Genomic DNA, 13,531 nt, shown 5'->3' on the forward strand with positions numbered 1-13,531 from the left:
AATCTAGCCCGCGTTCTCAGGAATTTGTCTTAGGAATCAACAGTAAAATAAAATACGAAAGGACAAAAACCACATGCCCTGCTTAGCGCCCCGCATAGAGCAGGTCCCGTGCAATCCCCTGAGGATGTTGGGAACCTGCGCCCCCTGCCGACTGGACCGTCGCATTGCGGCCTCCGGGAGCCGCTCCAGATCCTGAGCCTGCACAGAATGCAAGCGCACAGGCCCTCCTCTTAGGGGTGTGACCTCCTCGGGCAGGTCCGGCTTTGACCACGCTATTCCGGGTGGGCGGGTCGAGAACGAGGCCATGTGGCTTTTTTCCGCGGTGCTGAAGATTGCTGCGCCCACGGCCGCCTGGGTGAGAGTTGTGGGAAGACGCAGTCCGGTGGTGCTGGAATCAAGACAGCAGGACTTGCCGCCATGTTGCGACTGATTGTGAAGAACCTCCCGAATGGGGTGAGGAAAGAGCCAGGTTTGGGGACTCTGAAAATGGGGCCCGCTGGGAGCTGCGGGGAAGAGTTGGCTGGAGAAAATTGAGGGGCTTCCGCTCTCTGGTGGGACTTTGGGCGGATCCGAAACCCTAAAGGGGCAGAATCCTGGGTTTATCCCCACTTGACTGCTGGGAAAGAGAAATAGCGGCTGCCCAAGGTTTCCCAGCCGGTGCGTGGGTACCTGACTCCAAACCTGACAACCCTCTTGTAAGGGAAATGCCAACCTCTGCCTCGTGCCACTCCCTAGTCTCTCTTGATTGATCACGTTTTCTTGTTGATCAGTGTCTGAACCATCACGGTACCTGTATTGCCCTCCCACTTAGGAGTCTGTTGGGGAGGCTTGTGGGGAGTATGCTTCCGAGGACCTGTGTTCCAATCCCACCCTCATCCATCCCCCTTGGGACAGGTAGGAATATCGCCAAAAACTTTAAACCATTTATCCCAGCTGCACTTTACTGTCTCCCTAGAGCCTAGCACAGAACCCAGCACTTGGTAGATTTCTGATGAAACTGCCTAATCAGTGAGGGAAGAAATGGATGAATGGATGTGGCAATGTCTTTCTGGATGCAATGGACTGAAGTGGTCATCTTTCCTCTTTCACTGTAGTTCTTGAATAGAGAGCACCCACACCACTTGTGTGGCCTCTGAAAATTTCTTCCTCCTGGGCCGCCAGTGCCTATGGGTTTCTGTGTTTTCAAGCTGGTTTAATTGTCTGTGGCCCCCAGGTGTCTCTTAGTACTACTACCACCCACACAGTTCTCTGCTGAGTTGTGAGGGTGGTCCTGGGGTCGTGAGGATGCTGGAGGCCAGGAGCCAGTTCTGCCTGGAATGGGGACCACTTGACAAGATTGTAACAACATCAGCCTGTCGGATATCCATGGCTGCCAGAGCAGCTTGCCACACCTCGAAGGTTCAACAGTGTGTATTTATTCCTACAGTCTTGGAGTTCAGAAATCTTAAATCAATGTGTTGGTGGGGTTGCTGTGCTTCTGGAGGCTATAGGACAGAATCTGTTCCTTTGCTTTTTTGGCTTCAAGAACCTGCCTGCCTCCCTGGACTCCAAGCCACACCCTTGAACTTCTGTCTTCAAAGTGTAGCACAGCATCTTCCAGTTTCTCTCCCTCTGTTTCCATCTTTACATCTCCTTCTCTGACTCTGACCCCCCGTCACCCTCTTGTAAGGACCCTTGTGATTACTTTGGACCTGGATAATGCAGGATTATCTCCCCATCTAAAGAGTCCAAATTGAATCACATCTGCAAAATCCCATGTGCTGTGTGTGGTGTGTGACCAGAGTTTCAGGGCTTAGGGTGTGGCCGCCTTGGGAGATGGCGGCATCCTCCACCACAGTTGGCACACAGAGCTTGCATGCCCACTCTCTCATTTCTTCTGACCAGCCTCTTTAAGTGTCTCCTAAGCAGTGCCATAATGGTGATTTTGTACTTGGTCTTGACCTCGTAGCAGCCCTACAGGGTATGATGACACCATGTGACCCTTGGGATTCTCATTTCTTCACCAGTGATGTGAGTAGAGGGCACGTAGCCAGTGAGTGGTAGAGTGAGAGCTGGCCTGACTAGTAAATCACATGCTGCCACCTCCTCATCTCTGGACACCCTAGAGAATCCTGGAGCCCTGGGTTTCTAGTCATTTGTCCCTTTGCTGTAAGGCCTCACCAGCTCCTCCCCACCTTCTATCCTAGATGAAGGAAGAACAATTCAGACAGCTGCTTGCCGCCTTTGGCACGCTGACTGACTGCAGCCTCAAGTTCACCAAAGATGGCAAGTTCCGCAAGTTTGGCTTCATTGGCTTCAAGTCTGAGGAAGAGGCTCAGACCTCACTGAGCCATTTCAACAAGAACTTTATCGACTCGTTCTGGATCACAGTGAGTGGCCGGGAGGCTCTCCCTGCCTGTCTCTCCAGAGCAACACCCACCATCCACCTTTCGTCGAGCACGTGTGTCCCAGGGCTGTCCTCCTCAGGCTGTGAGGCCTTTGGCTGCCTTACCAGGTCCCGCTCTTCTGTGTTCATAAGAATATCCTGAGAACAAGTCAAACTGTGGCTGGCCTGTCCTGAGTTTCGACTCGGTGCAGTCTGTCAGGTGTAAGAACAGGCACGTCTGAAGCCTGGGGTGGCATCTGTGCTGCCTGCCGAGAGGGCACTTGAGAACCACAGGTGGGCATCAACCTGCCCATCAGTGCTCTCAGGAGATCCTGGTCACTGCTGGGAATCTGTGGAGAGCTGTGCCCTGGTCCCTGTCCTCATGAGCCTGCTGCCTCTGCACAGGCAGAGCGCTGACAGACACAGGCTGCTGTGGTCAGGGTGGTCAGTGCATCAGAGACCCTGGGAAGACAGAGCAGGACCCACCCTGGCCAGGGAGGGGTCAGGAAGTTTCTGGGAGAAGGAGGTCCCACTCAGGTCAGCCACATGATAAAATGTTCACTGACATGATAAAATGTCTCCAGCGCTTTGCTGAGAAAGAGAAAACAGTGACGTTCACGAGAGCCCATCAAGGCAGCCGCATCTCGCGGTCTGGCATGGGGTGGGCACGGGTTTTACCCGGAGGCTGACGGTGCCTCTCTGATGACAGCAGTCAGAGTCATTTCCCTCTAACCTTCACAGAGACTTTCTGGTATTTGGGTTTTGCACCACAAACTTTTGCTGTTATTACAGGAGCAACTGCTTTGAACATCCTCACAGCAAGATGGACCCAGATGGCAGGTTTTTTCTTCAGGGGAAGGCTTGGTGACCAGGGCGACCTTAACTGTCTCGGAGTTGTCACCCTGGGCTCAGCCCTCTGTTGTCACCCTGGGCAGGACAGGCCCTCTCCACAGTCACCTTGAGTGTAGGCAGCCTTGGGTCTGGACAGGTCCATGGGCTCAGCTCCCTTTCATGCCCGCCCTGGGCTCCCTGTTACCCATGCTTGTCCCCCAAGGCCAGTGGCACTTGCCTCACACTCACCAGTGACCCCACAGCTGTCACTCGTCCCTGCCTGGCTGTACAAGTGGCCTGCATCTTATGTCGTCCTCAAAGCCGTCCTTTGGCATGGATGGTTAAAAACTCAGGCTTCTGGGTCCCCAGGCACCTGAGATCTCTATCACCTACATCCTGGTCACCCATGCTCCCTCACATCTCTGTGCTCCCCATTTCTGGTCTGGGGACTGGGGAGAGTCGCAGCTCTGCTGCCCACTGTTGGGGGCTCAACCGTTCAGTCCTTGCAGGGCACTCAAGGGCACCTGTGTGCAGGACACCTCAGTACATTGTAGCCAGTGTAGTGACATCACAGGACCAGCCAAGGCTGGGGCGGTAGTCATTCACTCAGCTCAGCAAGTCGGTGACAGCTGCCTCTGAGAAGCCCAGGTCCCCAGGTGCTGAAGGGCACCAGTAGGGCTGCTGTCTGTTGCGTCAGGTGTGAAAATGGCCCTGTTCTCCTGCAGGTGGAGTTTTGCAAGTCTTTTGGTGACCTGACGAAGCCCTGAGACTGGAGCAGACATGCCCAGAGACCGAGGCAGCCTGAGCAGCCTGTGCGAGGCCCTGTCCCCCCGGAAATTAAGAAAGTACGCAGGTGGCCCCGAGGGAGCTGGGGGGGCTGTGGGCACCGCAGGGTCACCTCCTGCTTTCTGTGTGACCATCATCGTCTGTGCCTTCTGCTTTTAGGATGACAAGAAAAGAAAGGTCCCAAACGAACTGGAGAAGGTGAGTGTCCCATTGATGGAGAGGGCTGGTGGCAGCAAATCTGAGGTTGAGGGCTGGTCCAGGAAGCAGAGTGCCACACTCTCCACTGTCCCTGTCCCTGTGGACTCCTGGTCTCCTCATCCTGCAGAGTCCACTGTGCCTCCTTGATGACCTGCAGACCCTCAGTGCCCACTAGAGGTGAGAGGGTGCCTGACCTGCCGAGAGCTAGGACGACTGGGCCACACCTGAGCCACCTCCACCTCTTCTCCCCCCATATCCCTGCCACCCTGGTTCTGGTGCCACCAGCTGAAGGAAGATAGCAAGTTCCAGGAGTTTCTGTCAGTTCACCAGAAGCAGATCCAGGTGGCCACAGGGGCAAACAATGCCCTAGACACAGAGCCCTGATAGGGAAGAGCAAGCTGACCAGTGACTACCTGAACTTTGACTCCGATTCTGGACAGGAGAGCAAGGAGGAGGTGGCTGAGGAGCCAGCAGGTAAGGCCTGGGCCTCTGCACCTGTGTCCTTCCCAGCCTGCCTGCCCTGTGTGTATGCTCACCACACCTGCTCGCATGCACAGGCGGCCTGCCCTGCCCGACCCCAAGCATGGGCCAGCCCAACGCAGCTTTTAAGCTCTCTTAGTTGGCAAGTCTGCTGCGACTGTTCTGCTCACTTACTCAGTGATCAACAGGATTGGCTGAGCACATGCTGTGTACTAGGCACTGAGGACATGGCAGTGAGCAGGAGGCAGAGGAGCCCCTCCTCCTTGGAGCCATCAGCTGTCCTCCTGGTGAGAGGGGAGAAGCAAGAGCAGATAAGCACCCCTGGATCACATCATTGGTGACAGAGAGGACAGGAGGGCTTGGAAGGGGAGCTGTTGGGAAGGCCTTTCTGGGGGTGAGCCTTTGTCCCCATGGGTCAGTGCAGGGCAGCTAATGGTAGCGAGTGACCAGTTGTAGTATAGGTTGGTAGATCTGGTTGGGGGTCCGAGTCAGGGCTGGTTTAAAGATGAAGACAGGGACGCAGCATGAGCTGGAGGCCTGGCAGATTTTCTGTGCTGAGCTGGAATCTGAAGGACTCATAGGACTTGGAGGGACACAGTGGCAGGTGGCAGAGAAGGGGTCACAGACAAGGGTGCAGTATCTCAGGGCTCAGGAGAGGGGAGCAGGGGCTGCAGGGGTGGACATGGCCCTAGGTGGGCTGAGGAGAGCAGAGAGGGAGGAGCCAAAGGCGGTGGGCTCACAGGCCTGGGAGGGGTGGCGGGTTCCCTCCTCAGACTCCTGGGCTCCCGCCCGCGTGTGAAAGGCTAGAACACAGTTCCAGCAGCCCGCGAGCATGGGGGGCACCCTGTACACTCCTTGGCCTCCCTGGCTCTCCATCTGTAGCTCCTCAGTGGCTGACGTCTCACCAAGTGTCCCTCGTATGTTATACAGCATGTCCAGTGTCAGGTAGCAGGATGGGGACGTCCAGAGCGCAGCACACAGCACGTTGACAGTGATGTGCTGGAGGTGCTTTGGCACCGTCCTGCTGTTCAGATGGAGAGTTACCCCTACCTGGGATAGACCAGGTGGCCCTCTGTGGTGACAGATGCCATAGCGCATTCCTCTGTAGTAAGGCCTTGGTCGTACCTACGCCTTCTCTAACATGTTACGTGCCTGGAAGTAACCCAGCTAGGAGGGTCAGCAGTGACTGGGGAGGGCCATCCAGGAGAGAACCAGACTGTGGCAGGAGCCATGGAACCCTGGGTGTGTGGTGCCATCATAAGGAACTGCAGAGCTCTGCCCTCTTGTTGCCCATCACAGGGTTTCCTGGGGCCACTGGACACAGGGGCCCTGGTTGTGGTTGTTGTGGCACTTCGGCCGCCCTCTAGGTTTTCAGCCCTATGTTTCCCAGGTCTCTGGTTGCCCAGGAAGGTGACCCTCCTCCACCCTGGCTCGCTCAGCAGAGCAAGGCCTTGAGCCAAATACAGCTGCACAGAAGGGACTCTCGGACATGGAGTACCTGAAGTCCAGATGGTCGCTGCCGAGTCGTCCTCAGAGGAGGAGAGTGAGGACGAAGCAGTGAACTGTGATGAAGGGAGTGAGGCAGAGGAGTCCTCTGCCACCAAGACCCAGCAGGTATGAGGGAGCACAGAGGCCCTGCCTGGGAATAAGAGGCCACAGGAGCCTGGAGCCTAGGTGTGTGCCTCTGGGGGACAGGGAGGGGTTCTGTGCATGTCCACGTGGTCCTGCGGCCCCATTGCTGGGATGCCACATGGAGGAAAGACTGCCCCCTCTGAGCTCAGTGCCTGCCACACCTGGAGGGCCCGCCTGCCACCTATCAGGGCTCTGGGAGGAGTGAGGGTGGTGGCCATGTTGCACGTGGTGTTCAGTAACAAGGCGGATGGAATTGAACAGGTCGTCATTGATAGATGAGATTAGTCAAGCCCTACCTACATGCCCAGTGATGCACTTGCCATCAAGGAATGTCATCACCATCTCTGGGGCTGTTGTTCTTCCATTTCATAGGGGAGGAAACTGAGACCTGGAGAAGGGAAGTTACAGGCTCCCATGATGGGGTCAGGCCCCAGCCTGGGTCTTCCAGGCTTTGAAGTTGAGAGTATACAGGTGCACGTGACCCTTGAGGATGGCCACCTTTTCCCCCAACGGGGAGTCCTCTGCTCCAGACACAGGGCACTTGGACATGTGTGTGTCCCCATTCTTGAGTTGGAAGCAACCAGTCTTTTGCTTCCAAATGAGAGGAAGGGGCTCCCTCTGCCTCCTCTTCTCTTTCCTCTTCCTCCTCCCTCCTTCCTAGTTACCGTGCCCTGCAGGGAGTATGGGAGTTTGAGGCTCAGTCTCAGCTCTGACCCTTGGGGGCTGCTGGGCCTGGGGTAATGCTTCAGCCCACAGACCTCTCTGATCCTCGTCTGCAGAGGACATCCTGGCAGTGCCTGGCCTTCCAGCCATCTCCTGAACCTCTGTACTCAGGGTGGCCCTGGAGGTCACCATGTCCAGCAGGGTTGGGGCAGCAACCCTCCCAGCACATCAGCGTTTCCCGGTTTGACTAGAAATGACCTTGTTCTGCACCTATTGGGTCACTGCAGGCTCTGCTGAGGAGTGAGTTCTAGCTGGGCAGGTTTTAGCACCAAAGGATCTACCAAAAACTTAGGTTGTGCAGAGCTATCTGGAGTCCAGAATTATAGGAAAAGGTGCCGAATTCAGAATCCATGTGGAATTAGAGGCTCAGTAGGAGGCTGGCCTCTGCGTGTAGCATGGAGCCAGCTAAAATCAGCAGCTGCAGGGTAGGTGCCTCGGCTCCTCCCTCTGCCCTGGCCCTCTGCTGGCCAGTGGCCTGCTCGCCTGTCCATGGTGTGCTGACCTGGCTGCAGCTCTCACTTCAGAGGCAAATGGGGACCCTGCATCCACTGCCTCCACACTGGCCAGACCCTGAGTCTGGCAGGCACAGGCGCCAGCACTTCCTGCCACCCTGGCTGCAGCTGCTCCTGGAGCTGTGACGTCCTGGTCTTTCCCCTGCTCCCTCCACCTCAGGGAACCCACTGTGGCCTTTTCTCTTTGTTCTGAGACAGAGAAACCAGCGAACGAGAAGGAGCCCACCACCTCCCACACCGTGAAACTTCGGGGAGCCCCGTTCAGTGTCACAGAGGTATGTGCTCTCAGGACAGGGCGAGGAGGGGGCCACTCAGATTGAGAGCTGGAAGGAATCACCCACCAAAAAGGCTGACCAATGGCATCTTGGGCGTCACCAATGAGGGACTGTGATTGCTGCCTCCAGCAGGAGGAGGCCTTTTCTGCTCTCTCACCTACAGCAGGTAGGGTGGGAAGCCAGGGCAGAGGGCTGGCCTGCGGTCAGACAGTCCCTGTGGAGAGTCCTTCCCCATTTGGCAGCGGGCTGCCGCTGTAGGCACTTGTGAGTGTGGAGGTGTTGCTGTCTTCAGAAACAGGCCACAGACCAACTGTCACCATGGCTGCAGCTGGCTGGCCCTAGAGCTGCCTTAGCAGAGGACCCTGTTCTCACGCCCACCTCGTGACAGTCATAGAGGTTCCCCATATGAGATCCTAGAAGACACAGCTAAATAAAAAGAATGAAAGTCACCTATAACTGGGATGGCCATGTGAGTGACTGTGAGCGGGCGTAGCCAGAGGGGGTGCCAGGATGCAGTTGTGATCGCTGCAGGTCTGACGACTGGAGGTGATCCGCAGGTGCCCACTGTCCTCAGCACACTGGGCTGCCCCGCCCCAATTCCCAGGTCCCACCCAGTGACAATACCTGACATTCGGGACGAACCTTCTTAAGTGTCCTTTTCTTTGTGCACTGATGCTGACCTCTGCCGTTGGTTTGCTTTTTCCACATCCCTCTGTGAGGACTGGCTTGCGACACCATTTCCTTCTTGCACGTTCTTCTGTGCTCGGGGACACTTTGATACATTCCTGGTCTCCTAAATGGGGACACAGGAGTTAAAATTTTTTGCTATTGGAAATACTGAAGCAGTTCCTTGTGATCGAGGTTAGTTAGGTTTTGTTGTTGTTTTTTTTTGTTTTTTTTTGTTTTTTAAATTTGGTACCCATGATCGAACCTCAGGGTGTATAACCACTGAGCCACATCCCCAGCCCTTTTTATGTTTTATTTTGAGACACAGTCTCATTCAGTTGCTCAGGGTCTCACTAAGTTGCTGAGGCTGGCTTTGAACCCATGATCCTCCTGCCTCAGCCTCCCAAGCTGCTGGGAAGAGTGGCAGGCACCATGCCCATCCTAGTTAATTTTTTTTAGGGAAAAAAGATGAACCCCTGCCTTACTCCTCATAATGAGAAAAGTTTCAGACACATCAAGGATTTGAGCTGAACAAATTTCTTTCTAAGCAATTTGCAAACTTTGATGGAAAAACAAAAAATGGACATGTTGACTGCCTACAAACCAGAAACCCTGTAAGGCCATGGCTGCCACAGGGTCAGAAGGTGGACTGCAGAATCCGTAGCCTGAACAGCAGGCAAGAGGCACCAATTTCTCTAATTTACAGAGATTCTTATGAAGGACATATGACCCACCCAACAGAAAAATGGAGAAAGGACAAGAATTTTTTGAAGAAAAAGAATTTAGGTGGCCTGTACAGATGCTTGAATTTATTCATAATTATTAAAAATAAAATCGAAACTGCAAGTTCATGTTTTTCACTTGCCAAAGTGGCATACATTTTTCACATTTGGCAATAAACATTTTCTTGTCTTTTGGAGGACAATGTAGAAGTGTCAGGCATAATTAGGAACATCTAGGCCTTTGCCGAGCTGGTGCTGAGCTTTGCCCCACAGGTGGATCCCCCAGGCACACCAGAGTCTGAACTCAAGAAAGTTCTTTGCAACCTTCCTGTTATTATTTAAACTTAATGTGTTGAGTTATAGTCATCAATAAGAACAGAAAAGCAAAGCTCCATTTCTAGGGAAGGCGTGTATCCTTGATTCTCAGAAGGGAATGATCCGCCCCAGTGGAACAGATGGTGATGTCCAGAGGAACCCTTGGTTGTCACCTCTGAAGGAGCTGCTGCTGGCATCTAGTGGGCAGAGACCTGGCATGCTGCGAGATGCCCTGCCGCACACAGGACAGCCCCCACAACAAAGAATCACCAAGCCCAAAATGTCACCAGTGCCTGGGTTGACTCACAGGGCACATTAAAACGGGGGAACATGAGGTGTCACATGAAGAACGCAGTGACCGGGGAGACCCCAGGGTGCTGTGGCAAGTGAAAAAAACCAGGTGTGGAACAGCGGGTGGATTCATCCCCAGAGACACCTGACCATGTGTGGTGCAGGTGCTGGCTGTCCCACCAGTCACCAGGAACGAGGCCAGGCTTCTGGAGAGAATCTGATAATCAGGAAATTGGCAGCAGTAGTGTGAAAACCCTACTTTGCCGGACTTCTTCCATTTGTTTGGAATGCTTGTTAGTTTCGTCTGGTGGCTGGCATCACAGGCTGCTCAGGATGGGGGCCTCTGAGCACCCAGGGCCCAGATTAAAACTGGTTTCACTGCTTTTATTTTGCAGAAGGAGCCAGGAAGGTAGAGCTGGCCCTTGGAATTAGGAGTTGGTTTTGTTCTCTGATTTGCACTTTTCAGCATTTGCCATGATTTCACACCCTGCCTGTTCACATATTTTTTTAAATACATGTTTACGTCATACACACATCCAGAAAAGGGAATGGTTAAGAACACGGAGGTCTCCTTACAATGTGAAGTATCATGGACAGATACCTATGCTGTAAAGTGAAGTGAGAAAAGCTAGATTTGACCCCAAGTATAAAAGAAAAAAAAATCCTCAAAAAAGGTCAGATATGATGCCTTAAAATAGCAGTGATGAGGTTAATAGTTTATAGTTGTTACGCATTTCTTCCCTGATCTCTATTTTCCAATTCTTCTATTTTATGATGGAGGAAGGATGAGTATAACTGAAAGCAGAGCCATAATCACCCTGTTATCTTTTCTGATTCAGTCCTTTGTCCCTCCCCTCTTTATTGGGCAGCACTTTTCTTGTTGCACTGATCAGGGGACAAAGTTCTCCTTACAGAAGAATGTCATGGAATTCCTGGCACCCCTGAAGCCAGTGGCCATTCAGATAGTGAGGAACATGCATGGGAACAAGATGAATGAGGTCTGGGAGCTGGGCTGAGTCAGGGGAGGCCGGCACGGGATGGGGCATGTCTCCTCTCCTGGTGGCAGTCCTCACTCTACCCTGGTCAGGACACGGCTCTGACGGCCTCCTTCCTGCCTCTGGCAGCCTGGTGGACAGTGTCAGAATCTTCACCTGTCTCTCCTTGCCCAGCCTCCACTCTTCTGGCAGGTTTCCCCATCTGTTTAGATAGAGGCCAGCAGTTCTTGGTTTGCTGGGCTGAGTTCATGCTGGTGGAAGATGGTGGGGTGGACAGGGTGCTCCACAGGTAGAGACCCCATGAGACTGAGGCTGTGGAGGCCTCCCATGATTAGGAAAGACCCCCCACCTGCTGGTGCTTTGTGAGTCGCGGCCTCTGTTGCTCCCCAGAAGTGGTGCTGGTGGGCAGCACTTTACTCTGAGCATGCGTGGTGCTGCGCCTGGTGTCCTCTCTGGCAGTGAGCCTCCACCCTGGCCTTGGAGCCCTGGATCTGGCTGCCCAGAGGCAGGTAGCATGGCTGGAGGGAAGTTGGCGCTGGGAGGGTGGTCACAGAGTCCAGTCCCCCAGTGCTAGGTTGGGTCAAGGGGCTGTCATGAGCATTTGTCCTTTGCAGAACCTGGTCAGGGAAGGGCTGAGGCCAAGAGGGAGGCAGAAAGGCCCTTGTTTCTGACTCCTGGCATCTGGCGCCTTCGCCCACCAAGCCAGGGAGGGCTCCTCAAAGGGGAGTTTGGCCTGGTGGGGAGGGAGGTGGGTGTGCTTTGGAGGCTTCCAGCCTCTGCCCCGAGCTGGGTACAGCATCCCCAGCGACTCCCTGCATCTGCAGGACCTGCAGTTAACCTTTTTCCTGGTCCCCCTCAGGCTACGTCTTTGTGGATTTCAGCAGCAAAGAGGAAGTGAAGAAAGTCCTGAAGTGCGACAGGGTATACATTTGTAAGGGGGCGCTGGCAAGGCCCCTTGGGCTCCTTGTTTCCTCGTGGGCTCCTTCATGTACGTCTGTGCCTAGTTTTCCTCCCACCTGATGCTGCGTGCTCTGAGGGTAGAGCAGCAAACAGAGGGACTGCAGAGAGGCAGGCAGCTTGGGAGCCCATGAGCAGGCACATGGCCCTGGGCAGTATAGGCGGTCAGGGCAGTGGTGAGAGCTGGGGTGGAGGAGACAGGTCTCCAGTGGGGCAACTGTTGGGCCTCCTGGAGTGAGGAGCAGGCTCTGGCCTCTGGGAAGGGTTGGTGGAGGTGCAGCAAGGGCACCTTCCCCAAGCTGGGACATGGTCCTCCACCCACCCTGGCACGGATGGTGATTGGACCCAGCCACAGACTCCTGGGGATGCGTTGTGTCAGGGTAGACGGGGGTCCCTGGGAGACCTGCTGGCGGGTCAGTGGAAGGTATCCATCAAACTCTGGTGGCGCAAGTGGAGGCAGGCCATCCCTGCGGCCTCCTTAGGCACGCTGGGTGGTTTTTGCAACCTGCTCACCAGCAGATGATTGTTCAGGGTCAGGCTGTCACATGAGACCTTTCCCAAGGCAGAGCCACCAGCAGTGCCAGAGTGGGCTCAGAGTTCAGCGGACCTGTCACTTGGCCTGGGATAGCAGGCTCCAAGGGCTGAGGCCATATTGGCAGACTGGGTGAGGTCCCGGGGATTCAGGCTGCTGCCCCTCTACAGAGCCTGCTGCCAGGCCCATCACCTTCCCAGCTGGAGCATCTGGCAGCCTGCATCCAGGGCCTGGGTCCCCAGCCAGCTGTGTCAAGTCCCAGGCTCCCTGGATTCTCTCCTCCTGTAGGTGGACACTACATCAAGGTGCTCAGGGAGAAGCACGTGCCCACAGCCAAGGGAACCCTACAGAACGGTGTGCAGCCCTGGCAAGACCGGACGCTCGGAAAGAATGAGGAGGAGGAGGAGGACCTGGCTGACTCTGGGAGGCTCTTTCTGTGCAACCTGCCCTACACCAGCACTGAGGAGGACCTGGAGGGGCTCTTCTCCCACTACGGTAGGGCTCTGCTCCTGGCCGCGCGTGTAGGCCCCTGCTTTGCCCAGCTCCCACTTGACTGGGTTGGCCCAGTCTGCCTCCCACTCACTCTTGACCTTGGGCAGTGGCTCCAGCTGGTTTCCTCATCTGAAAACAGGGCTCTCTGTCCCCACTGCAGATCTAGTGGCATCTTCTACTTTCTGAACTTGAACTTGGATTCCTTTTTTTTTTTTTTTTTTTAATGGTGCTGGGATTGAACCCAGGGTCACTCTGCCACCAACCTACATCCCCAATTTTTTTTTTTATTTTTTAATTTGAGACTGTTTTGGTAAGTCCACGAAGCTGACCTTGATCCTCCTGCCTCAGCCTCACAAGTTGCTGGGACCACAGGCATAACCAGCATGACCCACAGAACTTGATTCCTTAGCTCTCACCATCCAAATGCAGAGCGGGAGTGATGGAGGTGTTTTCCTGAGATTCTTTGGCTTCTGGTGTTGGAATTCAGCAGCCTCCCAACCCTCCCCACCCACCATGCTCCTGCCTGGGAATGCTTTTTTCTCAAGTCTTCCCAAGCAAACCCAGCTTCCGAGAAGAGGCAACAGCCAGGGCAATCTTTGTTTTTGCTGCTGTTACTTCTTGGGCTGGGAACTTGCAGGCCTGTAGTTGAGCTTGGTCACAGGGACCATTTGTCGAGGGGAGGAAAGTGGGCTCACAGTGCAGGTGAATCTGTGCTCTGGAGATGCTGCCGGCACCCTTGTCTCCCAGGAGACTGGCCTG

General features: G+C 54.7%; 1 pseudogene; it reads left to right on the top strand.

The window, feature by feature from the left end:
- Positions 1–417: 417 nt before the first annotated feature.
- The window catches only part of LOC124973594 (probable RNA-binding protein 19), a 141,339-nt pseudogene continuing 128,225 nt past the window's right edge, over positions 418–13,531 (top strand).

Source organism: Sciurus carolinensis, unplaced genomic scaffold (genome assembly GCF_902686445.1).
Source record: "Sciurus carolinensis unplaced genomic scaffold, mSciCar1.2, whole genome shotgun sequence".
Classification (NCBI taxonomy): Eukaryota; Metazoa; Chordata; class Mammalia; order Rodentia; family Sciuridae; genus Sciurus; species Sciurus carolinensis.